Source organism: Oncorhynchus tshawytscha, unplaced genomic scaffold (genome assembly GCF_018296145.1).
Source record: "Oncorhynchus tshawytscha isolate Ot180627B unplaced genomic scaffold, Otsh_v2.0 Un_contig_12034_pilon_pilon, whole genome shotgun sequence".
NCBI classification, from domain to species: Eukaryota; Metazoa; Chordata; class Actinopteri; order Salmoniformes; family Salmonidae; genus Oncorhynchus; species Oncorhynchus tshawytscha.
The window spans coordinates 263803-289233 of record NW_024609669.1 but is presented as its reverse complement, the minus strand read 5'-3'; the positions used below and the strand labels follow the sequence as shown (position 1 = coordinate 289233).

The 25431-nt window shown below is 49.7% G+C and overlaps 1 pseudogene; it reads left to right on the top strand.

Moving 5' to 3' along the window:
- Window positions 1-2517: 2517 nt before the first annotated feature.
- Window positions 2518-25431, top strand: part of LOC121838822 — a 37035-nt pseudogene continuing 14121 nt past the window's right edge.

Sequence of the window (25431 nt, the reverse complement as noted above, 5' to 3'; positions counted from 1 at the left end):
TGCAGCATGTAACCCAGACTGGTACTATGCAGCATGTAACCCAGACTGGAACTATGCAGCATGTAACCCAGACTGGAACTATGCAGCATGTAACCCAGACTGGTACTATGCAGCATGTAACCCAGAATGGAACTATGCAGCATGTAACCCAGACTGGTCTGGAACAACAAAAAAAGAGTCACAGGTCAGGATATTCCCAATTGGATCAAAGAGTTATTATTGCCAACAATATGAACAGGTTTCTTTTACATTCTAAATGGATTGCCAAGTTTCAATAATACAGCAGGCCTGGACTAGCTAGTCTCCATCCAACGATATGCAGACAGCATAGAGCTGCTGTGATGTTATGGAAACAGGAGATGTAGAGGGGTAGTAGAGCTGAGTGAGTGATCCACCATGTAATGCTCCGGGCATGCCCAGGTTGTGGTCGGTCCTCTCCTGCCCCAGAGGCATGGCTGGAATGGGGGGAAATCATCATGCATCTCTGGGGTGGCCTCGGCACTGCAGACTCTCAAAGTGGGCCTCTCGTAGGATGCGGTTGATTTGATGGTACGAGACCAGGTTAGTGGGGTCAGCTAGCTCTGAGGAGAGAGCCGAGCTGAGGGGACTACATGGGCCAGGGGCTAAGGGTTGGGCCCCACTGAGGCTGTCCACAGCACACTGGCTACTGCTGCTGCTCCCCACCGCATGGTCCGGACTGCTAATCCCTCTGCTCTCACTGTTGGACAACTGGATGAGGAGATAGTGGCATTCAAGCATTAGCAAAAACACTACTGACTGACTATGGTTTCCTCATTCAGTGTCTGTCGACCTGTTGACAATAACACACACAGTAGGTTAACCATTTTAACAACACATCTCAAGTGTAACAGCGGTAGGCTCAATGGCACTGTTAGTGAAAGTACAGGAAGGGAAGGTAGGCCTAAGAGTAGGCTGACACTAGGCTGCCTTTACCCCTAGCTGACAATGTACTGTTGGGGGGGATTCACACAATATTGACAATGTAATGTCTCTTTTCATTGGCGCTCGTACGTACCTCCGAGTCCCAGGCATCCAGGCCCAGCTCAGGAGAGAGGGGGTTAGCTCCTCTGCTCAACCTTTTGGCCTTAGGCACCAGCTGGCCATTCTCCTCTTCCCCACCACTCCGCTGGCGTTTCCTTATCAGGGATTGAAAGACAAACGCATTAGAATCTAAGATACAATATACATGCCCGACGGTGCAAGTAGCATGCAGATAAATAATGCAACGAACTCACCTGTTTTCTGTTAACATGTATTGATTGTATTGTCCTAATGACAGGCCTTGCAGCTGGTTACGTGTCGTGGGCAATATAACGTTAGGCTGCAGTGACGAGTTGTTTTTCACCGTCCCTGTTTTCGGCCTAGGCTACTCACAGTTTGATTACGTTTACGGCCCAGCAAGCTAATTAATTAGCGATCTAGCGAGTGTCCCACAAAGTTGTTACATGCCTGCTAAAATACATTATGTTGGTATTTTAAGTGCCATGAAACCAGCGTGTCGAATATATAGCGAACTAACAAAGGGACAGACACTTGGCAACCTCATTCAAACATGACATTTGAACTACTTTATTACCAGCTAAGCTGTTTAGCTAGAAACGACCAAACAGTCAAAGCACCAAATCAATAATATCATAATGGTATACCTGCTGTTTTCGAAGTCAAATCATGGCTAGCAAAACGATAGTTGACAGACTATAACTAAGCTAGCAATTAGGTCACGTTAGGTTGATAGCTATCTAAAGTTAGCTAACATGTAAACAATGTAAGAGAAAGAAACCCGCCCTTACATTCGAGCTTTGAAGCTCAACGTTGCAAGGACCCAAACTATGCTGTCTAACGTTAACTTGCTAGCTACAGTAACGTTAGCCTTCTCGAATCACTGATCAAAACAACAAAAGGAGGTATCCTCGGTGTAGATAAGGGTCTCTCAGGTCAGATTATCCTGCTAGACAATGCGATGTGTGGTGAAGAAAGACAAATATATTGATTGAAAGCTACATTTGAACAATATCGCCGGTATCAACGCCTTAACATCTATGTAGCTGGTTAGCTAGCTCACGAACCTCTGCTGTTTACATGACACCGCGACTGCGCAGTACAGACAGAACGTTGACAGGAAATACCACATGGTGTCGCTGTTTCCGGTACCGTCTACAACCAGTACAGACACTCATTCAATGATCGATACAATTTACAATATCTTATTGTTACATTTATGCATATTGTAACCAATTATATCAATATTATAACAGTGATTTCAATCAAAGAGATTGTATAGAATAAAACCCCGATTGTATTGTAAATTGCATTCCATTAATATATTTTTAAAGAGATAACCCTAAATTATTATGATATTATACTAGGTACAAGGGTTCCCTGTATAATATGTATTACATTTGACCTTATGATAGGCATAGTGATTATTGTACTCTTGAAGAACCCGGAAGTTTAGAGCCCAGTGTAAAAGGCTAGCCAACCAGTGACGTAAAAACGCCTCCGCGAGTGACTCAAGCGGAGGAAAGAGGTGAACAAGATTAGTAGGGATTCACGGCATCAACAACGCTGTAGTATATAAAGGAATATCAAAATGGGTAACACCGATTCTAAACTGAACTTCAGGAAAGCAGTGATACAGCTGACAACCAAAACACAGGTTGGGTACCTTTGAAATGTTTATTATAGGCCAACGCTGAGAAATAGGAAAATATTAGAGTATAAATAGCGATCACAGAAAGAGCGCAATAGCTGGTTGTATATCACTAGGACGGATAAGTGCTCTATTGGAAAACAAAAGATAGGGTCTGCATATAGTCCGTCGATGTTTAATGCATAGGTCTATATTGAGATATTTCTTTAAAAAAATATTGTCCCGCACGTCATGAAATGCTTGGCGTATTTGATCATGCGTTATGTTAGGTTATAATCAAATCCCCCGCAATGATAGCAGTGACACGTTACTGTTTTAAAACTCTCATATGATTTATCCTGTCCTATTGTTATTCTGGGGTGTTTCTATTTTGCATTAGGTTTCTATGTTATATGAAAAGTGGGCTCATAAACCTTTACCATAAACAAACACCCCCTTTTCGCTGTTTAATAGTCAATGTCTATTCACTGTCTGCATGATCATAACGCCCTTCTGCAGACCTTATCATCGGCGACATGAGAAACAGGCAGCATAGTTTTTAGCCAAGTAGACTACTTGTTGTTTAAAATGTAACATTTTTTGATTTGGATTCTTATAGATCACCGATAACGCATATCTTATTCGATGGTCAAATGACGTAGGGGTCCTTTCTCCCACCGCCCACAGATGTGGCAGGTGTTCTGTTATGTGCAGAGATTAGAGCAGCTCATATTTCCTGTTGCTGTATAGACTAACAGCAATTAGGAAGAGATAGGTTGTTATGTTGCCCCATCTGCTAACTTGTGTTGACATGAAACCTAGTTATTAGAATGAGGTTACATTATTCTCATGATATGTTTATTTCTATTATTCTAGCCCTCTTGCTCCAATCTGATATATTTGTTGATTCTGAATGCATTTGTTGTGTGATTTGATATTCATTATATTACATTACCCTATTGCTTTCTATGACACTGTTATACATGCTGTTTTTACACCCAATGTAATAGGTTATCATTAGTCAGATTGGAGCAAGCCTAGACGAGCCCAATGGGTGGTGGGAAATGTAGTCTAAAAGCAGATACATGCATTTTCCACAGCCAGTGGAGGCCACAGACGATGCCTTCTGGGACCAGTTCTGGGCTGACACTGCCACCACTGTGCAGGATGTTTTTGCCCTGGTGCCAGCCGCAGAGATCCGAGCTGTTCGGGAGGAGTCCCCTCCAATCTGGCAACCCTCTGCTATAAGGTAGAAGGATGATGATGAGGAGGATGTTATGGAAGTGGAACTGCACTGGGCTGCAGCAGATGAACCAGAAAGGTTTCTCAGACACAGATTAAGCCTATACTCATGGACTGAAAAGATCTTTCAATAGAGATTCTCCACTGAGAATGTTTTTTAAAACTGGACTAGGTTTAATCTGTCTGGGAAACCGACAAAACTGTTAGATACGCATTCTAAGACTAAACACATTTATTTTATGTACTGGATGCAAGCTGTACTAACATCCAGTGCATTCCACAGAGATATTGTTCTGAAACAGCTTTTATTGAGTAGCTGGCTGACTGGCAGAGGCGTCTGTCAGTGAGTCAGGGCCCACTGCTCCTGGATGCAGGAAAGAAGCAAGGCGTCCTCCCTTCCCGTCTCCGACTCGCTGCTTCCTTTATAAACTGCCTATCAGAAACAAAACACACCTACTGTTGGTGCTGGGGGCTCTCTAATGGAACAGGACAGACTGTTGGGGACTGGGGGCTCTCTAATGGAACAGGACAGACTGTTGGGGACTGGGGGGCTCTCTAATGGAACAGGACAGACTGTTGGGGACTGGGGGCTCTCTAATGGAACAGGACAGACTGTTGGGGACTGGGGGCTCTCTAATGGAACAGGACAGACTGTTGGGGACTGGGGGGAACAGGACAGACTGTTGGGGACTGGGGGGCTCTAATGGAACAGGACAGACTGTTGGGGACTGGGGGCTCTCTAATGGAACAGGACAGACTGTTGGGGACTGGGGGCTCTCTAATGGAACAGGACAGACTGTTGGGGACTGGGGGGCAGGACAGACTGTTGGGGACTGGGGGCTCTCTAATGGAACAGGACAGACTGTTGGGGACTGGGGGGCTCTCTAATGGAACAGGACAGACTGTTGGGGACTGGGGGCTCTCTAATGGAACAGGACAGACTGTTGGGGACTGGGGGGGGCTCTCTAATGGAACAGGACAGACTGTTGGTGCTGGGGGCTCTCTAATGGAACAGGACAGACTGGGGGGGGGCTCTCTAATGGAACAGGACAGACTGTTGGTGACTGGGGGCTCTCTAATGGAACAGGACAGACTGTTGGGGACTGGGGGGCTCTCTAATGGAACAGGACAGACTGTTGGGGCTGGGGGGCTCTCTAATGGAACAGGACAGACTGTTGGGGACTGGGGGGCTCTCTAATGGAACAGACAGACTGTTGGGGACTGGGGGCTCTCTAATGGAACAGGACAGACTGTTGGGGACTGGGGGCTCTCTAATGGAACAGGACAGACTGTTGGGGACTGGGGGCTCTCTAATGGAACAGGACAGACTGTTGGGGACTGGGGGCTCTCTAATGGAACAGGACAGACTGTTGGGGGCTGGAACAGGACAGACTGTTGGGGACTCTCTAATGGAACAGGACAGACTGTTGGGGACTGGGGGCTCTCTAATGGAACAGGACAGACTGTTGGGGACTGGGGGCTCTCTAATGGAACAGGACAGACTGTTGGGGCTGGGGGCTCTCTAATGGAACAGGACAGACTGTTGGGGACTGGGGGCTCTAATGGAACAGGACAGACTGTTGGGGCTGGGGGCTCTCTAATGGAACAGGACAGACTGTTGGTGCTGGGGGCTCTCTAATGGAACAGGACAGACTGTTGGTGCTGGGGGGCTCTCTAATGGAACAGGACAGACTGTTGGTGCTGGGGGGCTCTCTAATGGAACAGGACAGACTGTTGGTGCTGGAACAGGACAGACTGTTGGTGCTCTCTAATGGAACAGGACAGACTGTTGGTGACTGGGGGCTCTCTAATGGAACAGCTCTCTAATGGAACAGGACAGACTGTTGGGGACTGGGGGCTCTCTAATGGAACAGGACAGACTGTTGGGGACTGGGGGCTCTCTAATGGAACAGGACAGACTGTTGGGGACTGGGGGCTCTCTAATGGAACAGGACAGACTGTTGGGGACTGGGGGCTCTCTAATGGAACAGGACAGACTGTTGGTGCTGGGGGCTCTCTAATGGAACAGGACAGACTGTTGGGGACTGGGGGCTCTCTAATGGAACAGGACAGACTGTTGGTGCTGGGGGCTCTCTAATGGAACAGGACAGACTGTTGGTGCTGGGGGCTCTCTAATGGAACAGGACAGACTGTTGGGGACTGCTGGGGGGACAGCTCTCTAATGGAACAGGACAGACTGTTGGTGCTGGGGGCTCTCTAATGGAACAGGACAGACTGTTGGTGCTGGGGGCTCTCTAATGGAACAGGACAGACTGTTGGTGCTGGGGGGCTCTCTAATGGAACAGGACAGACTGTTGGGGACTGGGGGCTCTCTAATGGAACAGGACAGACTGTTGGGGACTGGGGGCTCTCTAATGGAACAGGACAGACTGTTGGGGCTGGGGGGCTCTCTAATGGAACAGGACAGACTGTTGGGGACTGGGGGCTCTCTAATGGAACAGGACAGACTGTTGGTGCTGGGGGCTCTAATGGAACAGGACAGACTGTTGGGGACTGGGGGCTCTCTAATGGAACAGGACAGACTGTTGGGGACTGGGGGCTCTCTAATGGAACAGGACAGACTGTTGGGGACTGGGGGCTCTCTAATGGAACAGGACAGACTGTTGGGGACTGGGGGCTCTCTAATGGAACAGGACAGACTGTTGGGGACAGAATGGAACAGGACAGACTGTTGGTGGACTGGGGGCTCTCTAATGGAACAGGACAGACTGTTGGGGACTGGGGGCTCTCTAATGGAACAGGACAGACTGTTGGTGGACTGGGGGGCTCTCTAATGGAACAGGACAGACTGTTGGTGCTGGGGGCTCTCTAATGGAACAGGACAGACTGTTGGGGCTGGGGGCTCTCTAATGGAACAGGACAGACTGTTGGGGACTGGGGGCTCTCTAATGGAACAGGACAGACTGTTGGGGACTGGGGGGCTCTCTAATGGAACAGGACAGACTGTTGGGGCTGGGGGCTCTCTAATGGAACAGGACAGACTGTTGGGGCTGGGGAACAGGACAGACTGGGGGCTCTCTAATGGAACAGGACAGACTGTTGGGGACTGGGGGCTCTCTAATGGAACAGGACAGACTGTTGGGGACTGGGGGCTCTCTAATGGAACAGGACAGACTGTTGGTGCTGGGGGCTCTCTAATGGAACAGGACAGACTGTTGGGGACTGGGGGCTCTCTAATGGAACAGGACAGACTGTTGGTGCTGGGGGCTGGGGGCTCTCTAATGGAACAGGACAGACTGTTGGTGCTGGGGGGCTCTCTAATGGAACAGGACAGACTGTTGGGGACTGGGGGCTCTCTAATGGAACAGGACAGACTGTTGGGGACTGGGGGGCTCTCTAATGGAACAGGACAGACTGTTGGTGCTGGGGGCTCTCTAATGGAACAGGACAGACTGTTGGGGACTGGGGGCTCTCTAATGGAACAGGACAGACTGTTGGGGACTGGGGGCTCTCTAATGGAACAGGACAGACTGTTGGGGCTGGGGGCTCTCTAATGGAACAGGACAGACTGTTGGTGCTGGGGGGCTCTCTAATGGAACAGGACAGACTGTTGGTGCTGGGGGCTCTCTAATGGAACAGGACAGACTGTTGGTGCTGGGGGGCTCTCTAATGGAACAGGACAGACTGTTGGTGCTGGGGGCTCTCTAATGGAACAGGACAGACTGTTGGGGACTGGGGGGACTGTTGGTGCTGGGGGCTCTAATGGAACAGGACAGACTGTTGGGGACTGGGGGCTCTCTAATGGAACAGACAGACTGTTGGGGACTGGGGGCTCTCTAATGGAACAGGACAGACTGTTGGGGACTGGGGGCTCTCTAATGGAACAGGACAGACTGTTGGGGACTGGGGGGCTCTCTAATGGAACAGGACAGACTGTTGGGGACTGGGGGCTCTCTAATGGAACAGGACAGACTGTTGGGGACTGGGGGGGCTGGGGGCTCTCTAATGGAACAGGACAGACTGTTGGGGCTGGGGGCTCTCTAATGGAACAGGACAGACTGTTGGGGACTGGGGGCTCTCTAATGGAACAGGACAGACTGTTGGGGACTGGGGGCTCTCTAATGGAACAGGACAGACTGTTGGGGACTGGGGGCTCTCTAATGGAACAGGACAGACTGTTGGGGGGGGGCTCTCTAATGGAACAGGACAGACTGTTGGGGACTGGGGGGGGGGCTCTCTAATGGAACAGGACAGACTGTTGGGGACTGGGGGCTCTCTCTAATGGAACAGGACAGACTGTTGGTGTTGGGGGCTCTCTAATGGAACAGGACAGACTGTTGGGGACTGGGGGCTCTCTAATGGAACAGGACAGACTGTTGGGGCTGGGGGGCTCTCTAATGGAACAGGGCAGACTGTTGGGGACTGGGGGCTCTCTAATGGAACATGACAGACTGTTGGTGCTGGGGGCTCTCTAATGGAACAGGACAGACTGTTGGGGACTGGGGGCTCTCTAATGGAACAGGACAGACTGTTGGGGCTGGGGGCTCTCTAATGGAACAGGACAGACTGTTGGTGCTGGGGGGCTCTCTAATGGAACATGACAGACTGTTGGTGCTGGGGGGCTCTCTAATGGAATAGGACAGACTGGCTGGCAACGTTCTTATCTCTTGCTCGCTAGCTAGCCAACTACGGCTAACTTATAGTCACATCAAAAAGTGCAGCCAGAATAACAGCAAAGTAGCTGCATTTGCATTTGTTTAAGCTGTTTTCTAGTGACATTTAATTGGAAACATCCATAGCAATAAGCTAATGATGCGCAATTTCACCTGGCATAGAAAATGTGCTCACTCGTCAGGACACTGTTGTTCAGAGGCGTGAGCCAACAACACAGCTAACACAATCACTTCAAACTAAAGCTGGAAGGACTGCAAACAAACTAACTGCACTTAATTTTGTTTGACCTGTTTTCAATTGACATTTCTTTGTATATATCTATAAAAATGATGCTGATTCATGATTTTGACTGGCTGAGAAACGTTGCCTGCCTGTCTGTCTTGTCCCGACTCCCAACATGTTCATTACAGTGGGACAACTGGAGATCGAATTTGAATAAAGAAACAATGTTTCAAATGTCGACTAGACAGACAACAAGGTTTATACAAATCTCCACTGTTGAAAACTAAATGTTAGCCATAAAGAAATGTGAAATAACGTCTAGATGCTTTTTATAGTAGAGTTTATAAATTGCTTGGCTGGGCTGATGAGACAGTGGATTGCACAGTCAGATGGAACAGAGTAAATAGGCATTTTAACGTCAGATTTAGCCGGTAGTAACTTGTGGAATAGACACCGGCTAGAATGCGGTTTTAACCAATCAGCATTCAGGATTAGAACCACCCATTGTATAATGTCTGTGTTCTGTAACATGATGACAGTGTTCTGTAACATCATGGCTGTGTTCTGTAACATCATGGCTGTGTTCTGTAACATCATGGCTGTGTTCTGTAACATCATCATGGCAGTGTTCTGTAACATCATGGCTGTGTTCTGTAACATCATGGCTGTGTTCTGTAACATCATGGCTGTGTTCTGTAACATCATGGCTGTGTTCTGTAACATCATGGCAGTGTTCTGTAACATCATGGCTGTGTTCTGTGTTGGCTGTGTTCTGTAACATCATGGCTGTGTTCTGTAACATCATGGCTGTGTTCTGTAACATCATGGCTGTGTTCTGTAACATCATGGCTGTGTTCTGTAACATCATGGCTGTGTTCTGTAACATCATGGCTGTGTTCTGTAACATCATGGCTGTGTTCTGTAACATCATGGCTGTGTTCTGTAACATCATGGCAGTGTTCTGTAACATCATGGCTGTGTTCTGTAGGCACAGCATGAAAGAAAACAGAGTGGAACAGAGAGGTACTACCAGAAAATGACCAGGCCATATCTCTCCCCCAGGCCATATCTCTCCCCCAGGCCATCTCTCCCCCAGGTTGTATTTATAACACCAAGGCCATCTCTCCCCAGGCCATATCTATCCACCTGGCCATCTCTCCCCAGGCCATATCTCTCCCCCAGGCCATCTCTCCCCCAGGTTGTATTTATAACACCAAGGCCATCTCTCCCCCAGGCCATATCTCTCCACCTGGCCATATCTCCCCAGGCCATCTCTCCCCAGGCCATCTCTCCCCAGGTCGTATTTATAACACCAAGGCCATCTCTCCCCAGGCTGTATTTATAACACCAAGGCCATCTCTCCCCAGGCCATATCTCTCCACCAGGCCATCTCTCCCCCAGACCATATCTCTCCACCAGGCCATCTCTCCACCAGGCTGTATTTATAACACCAAGGCCATCTCTCCCCCAGGCCATATCTCTCCACCAGGCCATATCTCTCCACCAGGCCATCTCTCCCCCAGGTCGTATTTATAACATCAAGGCCATCTCTCCCCCAGGCTGTAGAGAAGCTGGTGCAGGCAGCAGAGTCAGGGTGCCCCTCGGAGAAGGAGAAACAGATCGTTCTGAACTGTAGTCGTATGCTGACCCGCATCCTCCCCTACATCTTTGAGGACCAAGACTGGAGGGGCTTCTTCTGGTCCACGGTGCCTGGTGCTGGAAGAGCTGTGGTGAGTGTAGGGACCTCTTCTGGTCCACTGTGTCTGGTGCTAGAAGAGCTGTGGGGAGTGGGCGGTGGGTGTGTGGGAGTAAAACATAGGAGTATACTGTATGTAGAGTTGGCTAGGGTTTGAGATGCACTTACAGCACAGATGTAAGATCTTAATTTGATCACCTTGTTGCAGAATAACTTTTTTGCAATGCAGTAAATGTTTTATTTGTAGTGTATTTGTGGTCTAAAAAGGCTTCTGAAATGTGTAATTTCCACTTTGCAAATTTCTGACTTGATTTTCCCTTATGAAAAATATATCAACCCTTACCAACATGTCCATTAATTCTAATCCACATAATAATTCACATTTCCTGTTGCTGCAGGATTATGTTCCTGCTGTAGTAAACTGGCTCAAATGACCGTAAACCCTTATTATAATCGGGCGGCGTGATTTCATCTGCGCAGTGCTTTTGCACTATGAAAATGTTGCCCGCAGTGAGATTTGAAATGATAATCCCTATGGCTGCAGATCAGTGTAGGCTAACCTCTTATTGCAGCTAACACCCACATACTGTAGCTGCTGCAAGCACCAGTGTTGTGTCCCATATTCCACAGATACTAGCCTGGTCTCAGATCTGGGACCAGGCTAGACAGACTCTACCCACTGTTCCATTTTACAACGCTTCATGGAAGATGTTAGTAAAAATACCAGTCCTGTTCATTTGTCATCTCAACATGAATGAGTCTTAGATGTCTGTAGTCCCTGCACTGCAGCCAAGTGAGACTGGTGGATATGTGGGAGGAAATTGGCTTCGGTTGACAACAACAAAAATGAAATACTTCATTCATCTGACTAATTAGTTTCCTCATTCCAGTAGATGGTATGTTTCACCCACAGTACACCATGGTTGTGTTCATTTGAGCACACAACGTTTTCTTATTGGACAAGTGTAGGTAGTCCCTGGCAGTTCTTCCATCAGCTGCCTAATGAATACACCACAGAAATACATCAGGATGATGAGAGAAAAACACATCTCCCAGGTGCATATTCTACCTCTCCTGATTACACTTGTTTCTTCCTACATGGGAAGATAAGAGGAACTAGACTCCTAAAAGTTCAGTAGAACTCTAGTTCCTCATTAGACATTCAGAAATGTCAGGATGCTTTGACAAACAATTAATTCCGAAGGTTCTGGGTTTACTTTTCATCAGAATGAAAATAACATGAAAATGAAAGTCATTGTCAGTGCTGTTACCGAAGATGTTTCTGTTCACTATAGAAAATAACAAAGTATAGAGGGGTTTAATGTTGTCCCCTCATCCTCCTGCCCCCCACCCTCTCATCCTCCTGTCCCCCCATCCTCCTGTCCACCCCATCCTCCTGTCCCTCCCATCCTCCTGTCCCCTCATCCTCCTGTCCACCCTCCATCCTCCTGTCCACTCCATCCTCCTGTCCCTCCCATCCTCCTGTCCACTCCATCCTCCTGTCCCTCCCATCCTCCTGTCCCCTCCATCCTCCTGTCCACCCCATCTTCCTGTCCCTCCCATCCTCCTGTCCCCTCCCATCCTCCTGTCCCTCCCATCCTCCTGTCCCCTCCCCCATCCTCCTCCTGTCCACTCCCATCCTCCTGTCCCCCCATCCTCCTGTCCACTCCATCCTCCTGTCCCTCCATCCTCCTGTCCACTCCATCCTCCTGTCCTCCCATCCTCCTGTCCACCCCATCCTCCTGTCCACTCCATCCTCCTGTCCACTCCATCCTCCTGTCCCTCCCATCCTCCTGTCCACCCCATCCTCCTGTCCCCCCATCCTCCTGTCCACTCCCATCCTCCTGTCCCTCCCATCCTCCTGTCCACTCCATCCTCCTGTCCACCCCATCCTCCTGTCCACCCCATCCTCCTGTCCACTCCCATCCTCCTGTCCACCCCATCCTCCTGTCCCTCCCATCCTCCTGTCCCTCCCATCCTCCTGTCCACCCCCTCCTGTCCACTCCATCCTCCTGTCCACCCCATCCTCCTCCTGTCCACCCCATCCTCCTGTCCACTCCATCCTCCTGTCCCTCCCATCCTCCTGTCCACCCCATCCTCCTGTCCTCTCCATCCTCCTGTCCCCCACCCCATCCTCCTGTCCCCCCCTCCTCCTGTCCACTCCATCCTCCTGTCCCCCCATCCTCCTGTCCACTCCATCCTCCTGTCCACCCCATCCTCCTGTCCACACCATCCTCCTGTCCTCTCCATCCTCCTGTCCACCCCATCCTCCTGTCCCTCCCATCCTCCTGTCCACCCCCATCCTCCTGTCCACTCCATCCTCCTGTCCACTCCATCCTCCTGTCCACCCATCCTCCTGTCCACTCCCATCCTCCTGTCCACCCCATCCTCCTGTCCCTCCCATCCTCCTGTCCACTCCATCCTCCTGTCCCCCCATCCTCCATCCTCCTGTCCCCCCATCCTCCTGTCCCTCCCATCCTCCTGTCCACCCCATCCTCCTGTCCCTCCCATCCTCCTGTCCACCCCATCCTCCTGTCCACTCCATCCTCCTGTCCCCCCATCCTCCTGTCCCCCCATCCCATCCTCCTGTCCACCCCATCCTCCTGTCCCCCATCCTCCTGTCCCCCATCCTCCTGTCCATCTCCATCCTCCTGTCCCTCCCATCCTCCTGTCCACCCATCCTCCTGTCCCTCCATCCTCCTGTCCATCCTCCTGTCCACTCCATCCTCCTGTCCACCCCATCCTCCTGTCCACCCCATCCTCCTGTCCACCCATCCTCCTGTCCACTCCATCCTCCTGTCCACTCCATCCTCCTGTCCCTCCCATCCTCCTGTCCCTCCCATCCTCCTGTCCACCCCATCCTCCTGTCCACTCCATCCTCCTGTCCCCCCATCCTCCTGTCCACTCCATCCTCCTGTCCCTCCCATCCTCCTGTCCACCCCATCCTCCTGTCCACTCCATCCTCCTGTCCACTCCATCCTCCTGTCCACCCATCCTCCTGTCCACCCCATCCTCCTGTCCCTCCCATCCTCCTGTCCACACCATCCTCCTGTCCCTCCCATCCTCCTGTCCCCCATCCTCCTGTCCACCCCATCCTCCTGTCCACCCATCCTCCTGTCCCCTCCATCCTCCTGTCCACCCCATCCTCCTGTCCACTCCATCCTCCTGTCCACCCCATCCTCCTGTCCACCCCATCCTCCTGTCCACTCCATCCTCCTGTCCCCCATCCTCCTGTCCCTCCATCCTCCTGTCCCTCCATCCTCCTGTCCACCCCATCCTCCTGTCCCTCCCCATCCTCCTGTCCACTCCATCCTCCTGTCCACTCCATCCTCCTGTCCCCCCATCCTCCTGTCCACTCCATCCTCCTGTCCACCCCATCCTCCTGTCCACCCATCCTCCTGTCCTCTCCATCCTCCTGTCCACCCCATCCTCCTGTCCACCCCATCCTCCTGTCCCTCCCATCCTCCTGTCCCCCATCCTCCTGTCCACTCCATCCTCCTGTCCACTCCATCCTCCTGTCCACTCCATCCTCCTGTCCCCCCATCCTCCTGTCCACTCCATCCTCCTGTCCCTCCCATCCTCCTGTCCACTCCATCCTCCTGTCCACCCCATCCTCCTGTCCCTCCATCCTCCTGTCCACCCCATCCTCCTGTCCCTCCCATCCTCCTGTCCACCCCCATCCTCCTGTCCACCCCATCCTCCTGTCCCTCCCATCCTCCTGTCCCTCCCATCCTCCTGTCCACTCCATCCTCCTGTCCACCCCATCCTCCTGTCCACCCCATCCTCCTGTCCACTCCATCCTCCTGTCCACCCCATCCTCCTGTCCCTCCCATCCTCCTGTCCCTCCCATCCTCCTGTCCACCCCATCCTCCTGTCCACCCCATCCTCCTGTCCACCCCATCCTCCTGTCCACCCCATCCTCCTGTCCACTCCATCCTCCTGTCCCTCCCATCCTCCTGTCCACACCATCCTCCTGTCCACTCCATCCTCCTGTCCACTCCATCCTCCTGTCCACCCCATCCTCCTGTCCACTCCATCCTCCTGTCCCCCCCATCCTCCTGTCCACCCCATCCTCCTGTCCACCCCCATCCTCCTGTCCCTCCCATCCTCCTGTCCTCTCCATCCTCCTGTCCACTCCATCCTCCTGTCCTCCATCCTCCTGTCCACTCCATCCTCCTGTCCACTCCATCCTCCTGTCCCTCCCATCCTCCTGTCCCTCCCATCCTCCTGTCCCTCCATCCTCCTGTCCACTCCATCCTCCTGTCCCCCATCCTCCTGTCCACCCCATCCTCCTGTCCACTCCATCCTCCTGTCCCTCCCATCCTCCTGTCCACCCCATCCTCCTGTCCCTCCATCCTCCTGTCCACCTCCATCCTCCTGTCCCCCCATCCTCCTGTCCACCCCATCCTCCTGTCCCTCCTCATTCTCCTGTCCACTCCATCCTCCTGTCCCTCCCATCCTCCTGTCCCCCCATCCTCCTGTCCCTCCATCCTCCTGTCCCTCCCATCCTCCTGTCCACTCCCATCCTCCTGTCCCTCCCATCCTCCTGTCCTCCCATCCTCCTGTCCACTCCATCCTCCTGTCCCTCCCATCCTCCTGTCCACCCCATCCTCCTGTCCACCCATCCTCCTGTCCACCCCATCCTCCTGTCCTCCCATCCTCCTGTCCACTCCATCCTCCTGTCCACCCCATCCTCCTGTCCCTCCCATCCTCCTGTCCACCCCATCCTCCTGTCCACTCCATCCTCCTGTCCACCCCATCCTCCTGTCCCTCCCATCCTCCTGTCCCTCCCATCCTCCTGTCCACCCCATCCTCCTGTCCCTCCTGTCCATCCTCCTGTCCACCCCATCCTCCTGTCCCTCCCATCCTCCCCATCCTCCTGTCCCTCCCATCCTCCTGTCCACTCCCATCCTCCTGTCCACCCATCCTCCTGTCCACCCCATCCTCCTGTCCCTCCCATCCTCCTGTCCACTCCCATCCTCCTGTCCACCCCATCCTCCTGTCCCTCCCATCCTCCTGTCCACTCCATCCTCCTGTCCACCCCATCCTCCTGTCCCTCCATCCTCCTGTCCACCCCATCCTCCTGTCCTCCCATCCTCCTGTCCACCCCATCCTCCTGTCCCTCCCATCCTCCTGTCCACTCCATCCTCCTGTCCACCCCATCCTCCTGTCCCTCCCATCCTCCTGTCCCTCCCATCCTCCTGTCCACTCCATCCTCCTGTCCACTCCCATCCTCCTGTCCACTCCATCCTCCTGTCCACCCCATCCTCCTGTCCACTCCATCCTCCTGTCCACCCATCCTCCTGTCCACTCCATCCTCCTGTCCACCCCATCCTCCTGTCCCTCCTCCATCCTCCTGTCCACCCCATCCTCCTGTCCACCCCATCCTCCTGTCCCTCCCATCCTCCTGTCCACCCATCCTCCTGTCCACTCCATCCTCCTGTCCCTCCCATCCTCCTGTCCACCCCATCCTCCTGTCCCTCCATTCCTCTTGTCCCCTCCATCCTCCTGTCCACTCCATCCTCCTGTCCACCCCATCCTCCTGTCCACTCCATCCTCCTGTCCCTCCATCCTCCTGTCCCTCCATTCTCCTGTCCCCCATTCTCCTGTCCTGTCCTCCATCCTCCTGTCCCCTCCATCCTCTCCTGTCCCCCCCATTCCTCTTGTCCCCTCCATCCTCTTGTCCCTCCATCCTCTTGTCCACTCCATCCTCCTGCCCCCTGTCCTCCTTCAAAGACAGATGAGATGGATGATGATGGAGCTCGTCCACTGGCTGAGTCTCTGCTCCTGGCCATGGCCGACCTGCTGTTCTGTCCTGACTTCACTGTGAACAGCCACCGGAGAGGACCTGTGAGTACTCTCACCGGATCCAGTGTTCATTCATTTTGATTGAACCTTTATTTTAGCAGGGAGTCTCATTGAGACCAAGGACTCTTATGCAAGGGAGCCCTGCAGCTTAACAATTACACAACAATTACCCAATCACAGCAGCATAGGAAATACACCAAGAAAATACAAAAACACAATGATAAAAACAACCATATTCCTCAGTAAAGAGGTCTTGAAGTGGGGCGCTGAGAAAATGTTTGTCTTGTGAGCGAAAACTTGAACCTTGGGAGAATTTTGTGCAACTTCCCGCGTTTACAGTGAACATTACGGCTGTACAGTTTTAGAACCACACAGCACCGTGCTAGCCAATAGGCTGTACCCTTACAGTACCAACTGAACCACACAGCACCATGCTCTACCCTTACTTTTAGACGTAGCCAATAGGCTGTACCACACCCTTACAGTTTTAGGCACCAATAGGCTGTACCCTTACCGTTTTAATGGAGCAAATCTTTTCACCAATTTCTAACCTGTAGGTGGTGTTCACAGCACCATGCTCGTTTTTACCAAGGGCTGAACCACACAGCACCATGCTCTACCAACTGAAATAACCACACAGCACCATGCTCTACCAACTGAACCACAACTGATCTGCACCATGCTCTACCAACTGAACCACACTCCGTTGCACCATGCTCTACCAACTGAACCACACAGCACCATGCTCTTGCAATGTGAACCACATCAGCACCATGCTCTACCAACTGAACCACACAGCACCATGCTCTACAACTGAACCACACAGCACCATGCTCTACTAACTGAACCACACAGCACCATGCTTACCAACAACCACACAGCACCATGCTCTACCAACTGAACCACACAGCACCATGCTCTACCAACTGAACCACACAGCACCATGCTCTACCAACTGAACCACACAGCACCATGCTCTACCAACTGAACCACACAGCACCATGCTCTACCAACTGAACCACATGGCACCATGCTCTACCAACTGAACCACACAGCACCATGCTCTACCAACTGAACCACACAGCACCATGCTCTACCAACTGAACCACATGGCACCATGCTCTACCAACTGAACCACACAGCACCTGCTCTACCAACTGAACCACACAGCACCATGCTCTACCAACTGAACCACACAGCACCATGCTCTACCAACTGAACCAAACATGGCACCATGCTCTACCAACTGAACCACACAGCACCATGCTCTACCAACTGAACCACACAGCACCATGCTCTACCAACTGAACCACATGGCACCATGCTCTACCAACTGAACCACACAGCACCATGCTCTACCAACTGAACCACACAGCACCATGCTCTACCAACTGAACCACACAGCACCGTGCTCTACCAACTGAACCACACAGCACCATGCTCTACCAACTGAACCACACAGCACCATGCTCTACCAACTGAACCAACAGCACCATGAACTGAACCACACAGCACCATGCTCTACCAACTGAAACCACACGGCACCATGCTCTACCAACTGAACCACATGGCACCATGCTCTACCAACTGAACCACACAGCACCATGCTCTACCAACTGAACCACATGCTGGCACCTGATGCTCTACCAACTGAACCACACAGGCACCATGCTCTACCAACTGAACCACACAGCACCATGCTCTACCAACTGAACCACACAGCACCATGCTCTACCAACTGAACCACACAGCACCATGCTCTACCAACTGAACCACACAGCACCATGCTCTACCAACTGAACAACACAGCACCATGCTCTAACAACTGAACCACATGGCACCATGCTCTACCAACTGAACCACATGGCACCATGCTCTACCAACTGAACCACACAGCACCATGCTCTACCAACTGAACCACACGGCACCATACCACCTTAGGTCTCTATGTGAAATTGTGCACTGACTCGTTGTTAGCTTCATATGATGTATTCATTGCTTTAGATGACTGAACAGTGATGTGATGGTGTACGGAGCAGAGTAGCTCTCTCCCAGTAGTTATTGGGATTGATCCCATGATTGTCCCATGATGATGTCACCATCCTACAGGACTCTGTGGAGGACATGCAGACCATAGACAGCTGTGAGTATATCTGGGAGGCAGGGGTGGGGTTCGCCCAGTCCCCCACTCAACTCCCCCGACCTCAACAGGTGAGTCACAGTGATGATCACAGTTCTGATGATCCTCTTTCTACCTCAACAGGTGAGTCACAGTGATGATCACAGTTCTGATGATCTCTCTTTCTCTCTCTCTCTCCCTCTCTCTCTCTCTCTCTCTCTCTCTCTCTCTCTCTCTCTCCCCTCTCTCTCTCTCTCTCTCTCTCTCTCTCTCTCTCTCTCTCTCTCTCTCTCTCTCTCTCTCTCCCTCTCTCTCTCTCTCTCTCTCTCTCTCTCTCTCCTCTCTCTCTCTCTCTCTCTCTCTCTCTCTACCCCCACTCTCCCCCCCCCTCTCAGTGAACCTCTCTCTATGTATGATTTTCACCACTCAGGACGGAGCTGCTGAGGCTGCTGCTAACCTGTTTCTCTGAGGCCATGTACCTCCCTCCCTCCTCAGACAACACCATCCTCAACCCCTGGGTCAGCTTCTTCTGCTCCACAGAGAACAGGTGAGGTGCACACACACACAACACACAAACACACAAACACACACACAACACACAGACACACCACACCACATCATTTCCCCTAACCATAACTGACACAAGTGATTATTTCCCTCCGTCCACCTACCTCAGGCATGCCCTGCCTCTCTTCACCTCCCTGGTAAACGTGGTGTGTGCCTACGACCCGGTGGGCTATGGCATCCCTTACAATCACCTGCTGTTCTCCGACTACCGGGAGCAGCTGGTGGAGCAGGCCGTGCAGATCCTCATCGTCACCCTGGAGCATGATGGAGGAGGTCTGGCCCATCGACCCCCCTCTCCCTCCAGCATGGAGGACCAGGATGTAAGGCCTGGACCCTTCTGTACAGGGGGAGAGTGATGCTGTGTGTGTGTGTCTCTCTGTCTGTGTGTGTGTGTGTCTCTCTGTCTGTGTGTGTGTGTGTCTCTCTGTCTGTGTGTCACTCACATTTAATTCAACATACATTGTGTTAATATTCACCTGTAGAGACCAGGGGCCTGTCATGATACATTGTGTTAACATTCACCTGTAGAGACCAGGGGCCTGTCATGATACATTGTGTTAACATTCACCTGTAGAGACCAGGGGTCTGTCATGATACATTGTGTTAACATTCACCTGTAGAGACCAGGGGCCTGTCATGATACATTGTGTTAACATTCACCTGTAGAGACCAGGGGCCTGTCATGATACATTGTTGTGTTAACATTCACCTGTAGAGACCAGGGGTCTGTCATGATACATTGTGTTAACATTCACCTTCAGAGACCAGGGGTCTGTCATGATACATTGTGTTAACATTCACCTGTAGAGACCAGGGGTCTGTCTGATCATTGATACATTGTGTTAACATTCACCTGTAGAGACCAGGGGTCTGTCATGATACATTGTGTTAACATTCACCTGTAGAGACCAGGGGTCTGTCATGATACATTGTGTTAACATTCACCTGTAGAGACCAGGGGTCTGTCATGATACATTGTGTTAACATTCACCTGTAGAGACCAGGGGTCTGTCATGATACATTGTGTTAACATTCACCTGTAGAGACCAGGGGTCTGTCATGATACATTGTGTTAACATTCACCTGTAGAGACCAGGGGTCTGTCATGATACATTGTGTTAACATTCACCTTCAGACCAGGGGTCTGTCATGATACATTGTGTTAACATTCACCTGTAGAGACCAGGGGTCTGTCATGATACATTGTGTTAACATTCACCTGTAGAGACCAGGGGCCTGTCATGATACATTGTGTTAACATTCACCTGTAGAGACCAGGGGTCTGTCATGATACATTGTGTTAACATTCACCTGTAGAGACCAGGGGCCTGTCATGATACATTGTGTTAACATTCACCTGTAGAGACCAGGGGCCTGTCATGATACATTGTTCACCTGTTAACATTCACCTGTAGAGACCAGGGGTCTGTCATGATACATTGTGTTAACATTCACCTGTAGAGACCAGGGGTCTGTCATGATACATTGTGTTAACATTCACCTGTAGGGGTCTGTCAGAGACCAGGGGTCTGTCATGATACATTGTGTTAACATTCACCTGTAGAGACCAGGGGTCTGTCATGATACATTGTGTTAACATTCACCTGTAGAGACCAGGGGTCTGTCATGATACATTGTGTTAACATTCACCTGTAGAGACCAGGGGTCTGTCATGATACATTGTGTTAACATTCACCTGTAGAGACCAGGGGTCTGTCATGATACATTGTGTTAACATTCACCTGTAGAGACCAGGGGCCTGTCATGATACATTGTGTTAACATTCACCTGTAGAGACCAGGGGCCTGTCATGATACATTGTGTTAACATTCACCTGTAGAGACCAGGGGTCTGTCATGATACATTGTGTTAACATTCACCTGTAGAGACCAGGGGTCTGTCATGATACATTGTGTTAACATTCACCTGTAGAGACCAGGGGTCTGTCATGATACATTGTGTTAACATTCACCTGTAGAGACCAGGGGTCTGTCATGATACATTGTGTTAACATTCACCTGTAGAGACCAGGGGTCTGTCATGATACATTGTGTTAACATTCACCTGTAGAGACCAGGGGCCTGTCATGATACATGACATTGTGTTAACATTCACCTGTAGAGACCAGGGGTCTGTCATGATACATTGTGTTAACATTCACCTGTAGAGACCAGGGGCCTGTCATGATACATTGTGTTAACATTCACCTGTAGAGACCAGGGGCCATGATGTCATTCACCTGAGAGACCAGGGGCCTGTCACATTGTGTTAACATTCACCTGTAGAGACCAGGGGTCTGTCATGATACATTGTGTTAACATTCACCTGTAGAGACCAGGGGTCTGTCATGATACATTGTGTTAACATTCACCTGTAGAGACCAGGGGCCTGTCATGATACATTGTGTTAACATTCACCTGTAGAGACCAGGGGTCTGTCATGATACATTGACATTGTTAACATTCACCTTCAGAGACCAGGGGTCTGTCATGATACATTGTGTTAACATTCACCTGTAGAGACCAGGGGGGTCTGTCATGATACATTGTGTTAACATTCACCTGTAGAGACCAGGGGTCTGTCATGATACATTGTGTTAACATTCACCTGTCAGAGACCAGGGGTCTGTCATGATACATTGTGTTAACATTCACCTGTAGAGACCAGGGGCCTGTCATGATACATTGTGTTAACATTCACCTTCAGAGACCAGGGGTCTGTCATGATACATTGTGTTAACATTCACCTTCAGAGACCAGGGGTCTGTCATGATACATTGTGTTAACATTCACCTTCAGAGACCAGGGGCCTGTCATGATACATTGTGTTAACATTCACCTTCAGAGACCAGGGGCCTGTCATGATACATTGTGTTAACATTCACCTGTAGAGACCAGGGGCCTGTCATGATACATTGTGTTAACATTCACCTGTAGAGACCAGGGGTCTGTCATGATACATTGTTGTGTTAACATTCACCTGTAGAGACCAGGGGCTGTCATGATACATTGTGTTAACATTCACCTGTAGAGACCAGGGGCCTGTCATGATACATTGTGTTAACATTCACCTGTAGAGACCAGGGGTCTGTCATGATACATTGTGTTAACATTCACCTGTAGAGACCAGGGGTCTGTCATGATACATTGTGTTAACATTCACCTGTAGAGACCAGGGGTCTGTCATGATACATTGTGTTAACATTCACCTGTAGAGACCAGGGGCCTGTCATGGCCCTCAGTTGTTGCTGTTACATAATTTTTCTCTCCGTCTCTCTGCAGTCTGTGGGCCCTGACAATCTGTTTGTAAACTACCTTTCAAGAATTCACAGGGAAGAGGTACAGTCATTTTTCTTCTTGTCATATTTTTCACACATTTCAAAGCAAATCAAATCAAATTGTATTTGTCACATGCACCGAATACAACAGGTGTAGATCTTACAGTGAAATGCTTACTTTCAAGCCCTTAACCAACAATGCAGTTCAAGACATAGATTTAGAAAAATATTTACTAAATAAACTAAAGTAAAAAATTTAACACAATAAAATGGCTACAATAAAATGACTGTAGTCCGGGTGGCCATTTGATGAATTGTTCAGCAGTTTTATAGCTTGGAGGTTGTTCAGCAGTTTTATAGCTTGGAGGTAGAAGCTGTTAAGGAGCCTATTGGACCTAGACATCCTCCTTTAAATGGTGCATTACATGTAGACTGAATGCTACACTGTTTTAGTTGTGAGGAATGTTCAGTCTCATTTAACCAGGCTACATTACAAGTGCAGCCGTGTCAAAAGACCCTAGTCTAAAGGTCTCACCCTAGTTTAAAGGTCTCACCCTAGTCTGAAGGTCTGACCCTAGTCTAAAGGTCTGACCCCAGTCTAAAGGTCTGACCCTAGTCTGAAGGTTTGACCCTAGTCTAAAGGTTTGACCCTAGTCTGAAGGTCTGACCCTAGTCTGAAGGTCTGACCCTAGTCTAAAGGTCTGACCCTAGTCTAAAGGTCTGACCCTAGTCTGAAGGTCTGACTCTAGTCTAAAGGTCTGACCCTAGTCTAAAGGTCTGACCCTAGTCTGAAGGTCTGACCCTAGTCTAAAGGTCTGACCCTAGTCTAAAGGTCTGACCCTAGTCTGAAGGTCTGACCCTAGTCTAAAGGTCTGACCCTAGTCTAAAGGTCTGACCCTAGTCTAAAGGTCTGACCCTAGTCTAAAGGTCTGACCCTAGTCTAAAGGTTTGACCCTAGTCCAAAGGTCTGACCCTAGTCTGAAGGTCTGACTCTAGTCTGAAGGTCTCACCCTAGTCTAAAGGTCATGTGACCCCCCCCCCAGTAGGACTATTACTTTGTAGTTCTCTCTTATTTGTAGTTCTCTCTTCTTTGTAGGTTCTCTCTTCTTTGTAGTTCTATTTTCTTTGTAGTTCTATTTTCGTTATAGTTCTCTCTTCTTTGTAGTTCTCTCTTCTTTGTAGTTCTCTCTTCGTTGTAGTTCTATCTTCTTTGTAGTTCTCTCTTCGTTGTAGTTCTATCTTCTTTGTAGTTCTCTCTTCTTTGTAGTTCTATCTTCTTTGTAGTTCTCTCTTCTTTGTAGTTCTCTCTTCTTTGTAGTTCTCTCTTCTTTGTAGTTCTCTCTTCTTTGTAGTTCTCTCTTCTTTGTAGTTCTCTCTTCGTTGTAGTTCTCTCTTCTATCATGTTTACACGCTTTCTCCTCTAATGGTACATCACAAGTGCAGCTTTGCTATGTGAACAGACGTTGGTCTAAAGCTCTCAAATGAAGATGTGAACCTCAAAGCCTGCTTGTGTCCCTCTCCAGGACTATGACTTTGTGTTGAAGGGACTGGCTCGCCTGTTGGTAAACCCTCTGATGCAGACCTACCTGCCCAACTCCACCAAGAAGATCCAGTTTCACCAGGAGCTGCTGGTGCTCTTCTGGAAGCTCTGTGACTTCAATAAGGTCATTTATAATATATTATTATTGTACATTACTGTCATATTATATATTATAATAAGGTAGGAGACTAGCCTGATCCCAGATCTGTGTTATTCCTTACCATCCTGTAGGAGTGCTAAGCTATACAGCACAAACAGATCTAGGACCAGGCTGGTAGGAAACCATACAGGTTGTTATTGTGTGGACTGTATTCGATTGAGCCACGTTAAATTAGAAAAAAACAAACATTTTAGCTAGATGCACCTTCTGACATTATCATCATCAGTGAATACACAACAGGTAGAAGACAGGTACATACATAATATATCATATTGACATAATCAGTGAATAGACAACAGGTAGAAGACGGGTACGTTTGAAGTCGGAATTTTACATACACTTAGGTTGGAGTCATTAAAACTTGTTTTTAAACCACTCCACAAATGTCTTGTTAACAAACTATAGTTTTGGCAAGTCGGTTAGTACATCTACTTTGTGCATGACACACGTCATTTTTCCAACAATTGTTTACAGACAGATTATTTCACTTCTAATTCACTGTATCACAATTCCAGTGGGTCAGAAGTTTACATACACTAAGTTGACTGTGCCTTTAAACAGCTTGGAAAATTCCAGAAAATTATGTCATGGCTTTAGAAGCTTCTGATAGGCAAATTGACATCATTTGAGTCAACTGGAGGTGTACCTGTGGATGTACTTCAAGGCCTACCTTCAAATTCAGTGCCTCTTTCCTTGGCATCATGGGAAAATCAAAAGAAATCAGCCAAGACCTCAGAAAAAATTGTAGACCTCCACAAGTCTGGTTCATCCTTGGGAGCAAGTTCCAAATCCCTGAAGGTACCACGTTCGCCTGTACAAACAATAGTACACAAGTATAAACACCATGGAACCACAAAGCCGTCATACCGCTCAGCAAGGAGACGCGTTCTGTCTCCTAGAGATGAACGTACTTTGGTGTGAAATGTGCAAATGAATCCCAGAACAACAGCAAAGGACCTTGTGAAGATGCTGGAGGAAACAGGGACAATAGTATCTATATCCACAGTAAAACGAGTCCTCTATCGACTTAACCTGAAAGGCTGCTCAGCAAGGTAGAAGCCACGGTTTGCAACTGCACATGGGGACAAAGATCATACTTTTTGGAGAAATGTCCTCTGGTCTGATGAAACAACAATAGTACTGTTTGGCCATAATGACCATTGTTATGTTTGGAGGAAAAAGGGGGAGGCTTGCAAGCCGAAGAACACCATCCCAACCGTGAAATAAGGTGGTAGCATCATGTTGTGGGGTTGCTTTGCTGCAGGAGGGATTGGTGCACTTCACAAAATAGATGGCATCATGAGGTAGGAAAATTATGTGGATAGATTGAAGCAACATCTCAAGACATCAGTCAGGAAGTTAAAGCTTGGTCGAAAATGGGTCTTCCAAATGGACAATGACCCCAAGCATACTCCCAAAGTTCTGGCAAAATGGCTTAAGGACAACAAAGTCAAGGTATTGGAGTGGCCATCACAAAGCCCTGACTTCAATCCCATAGAGAATGTGTAGACAGAA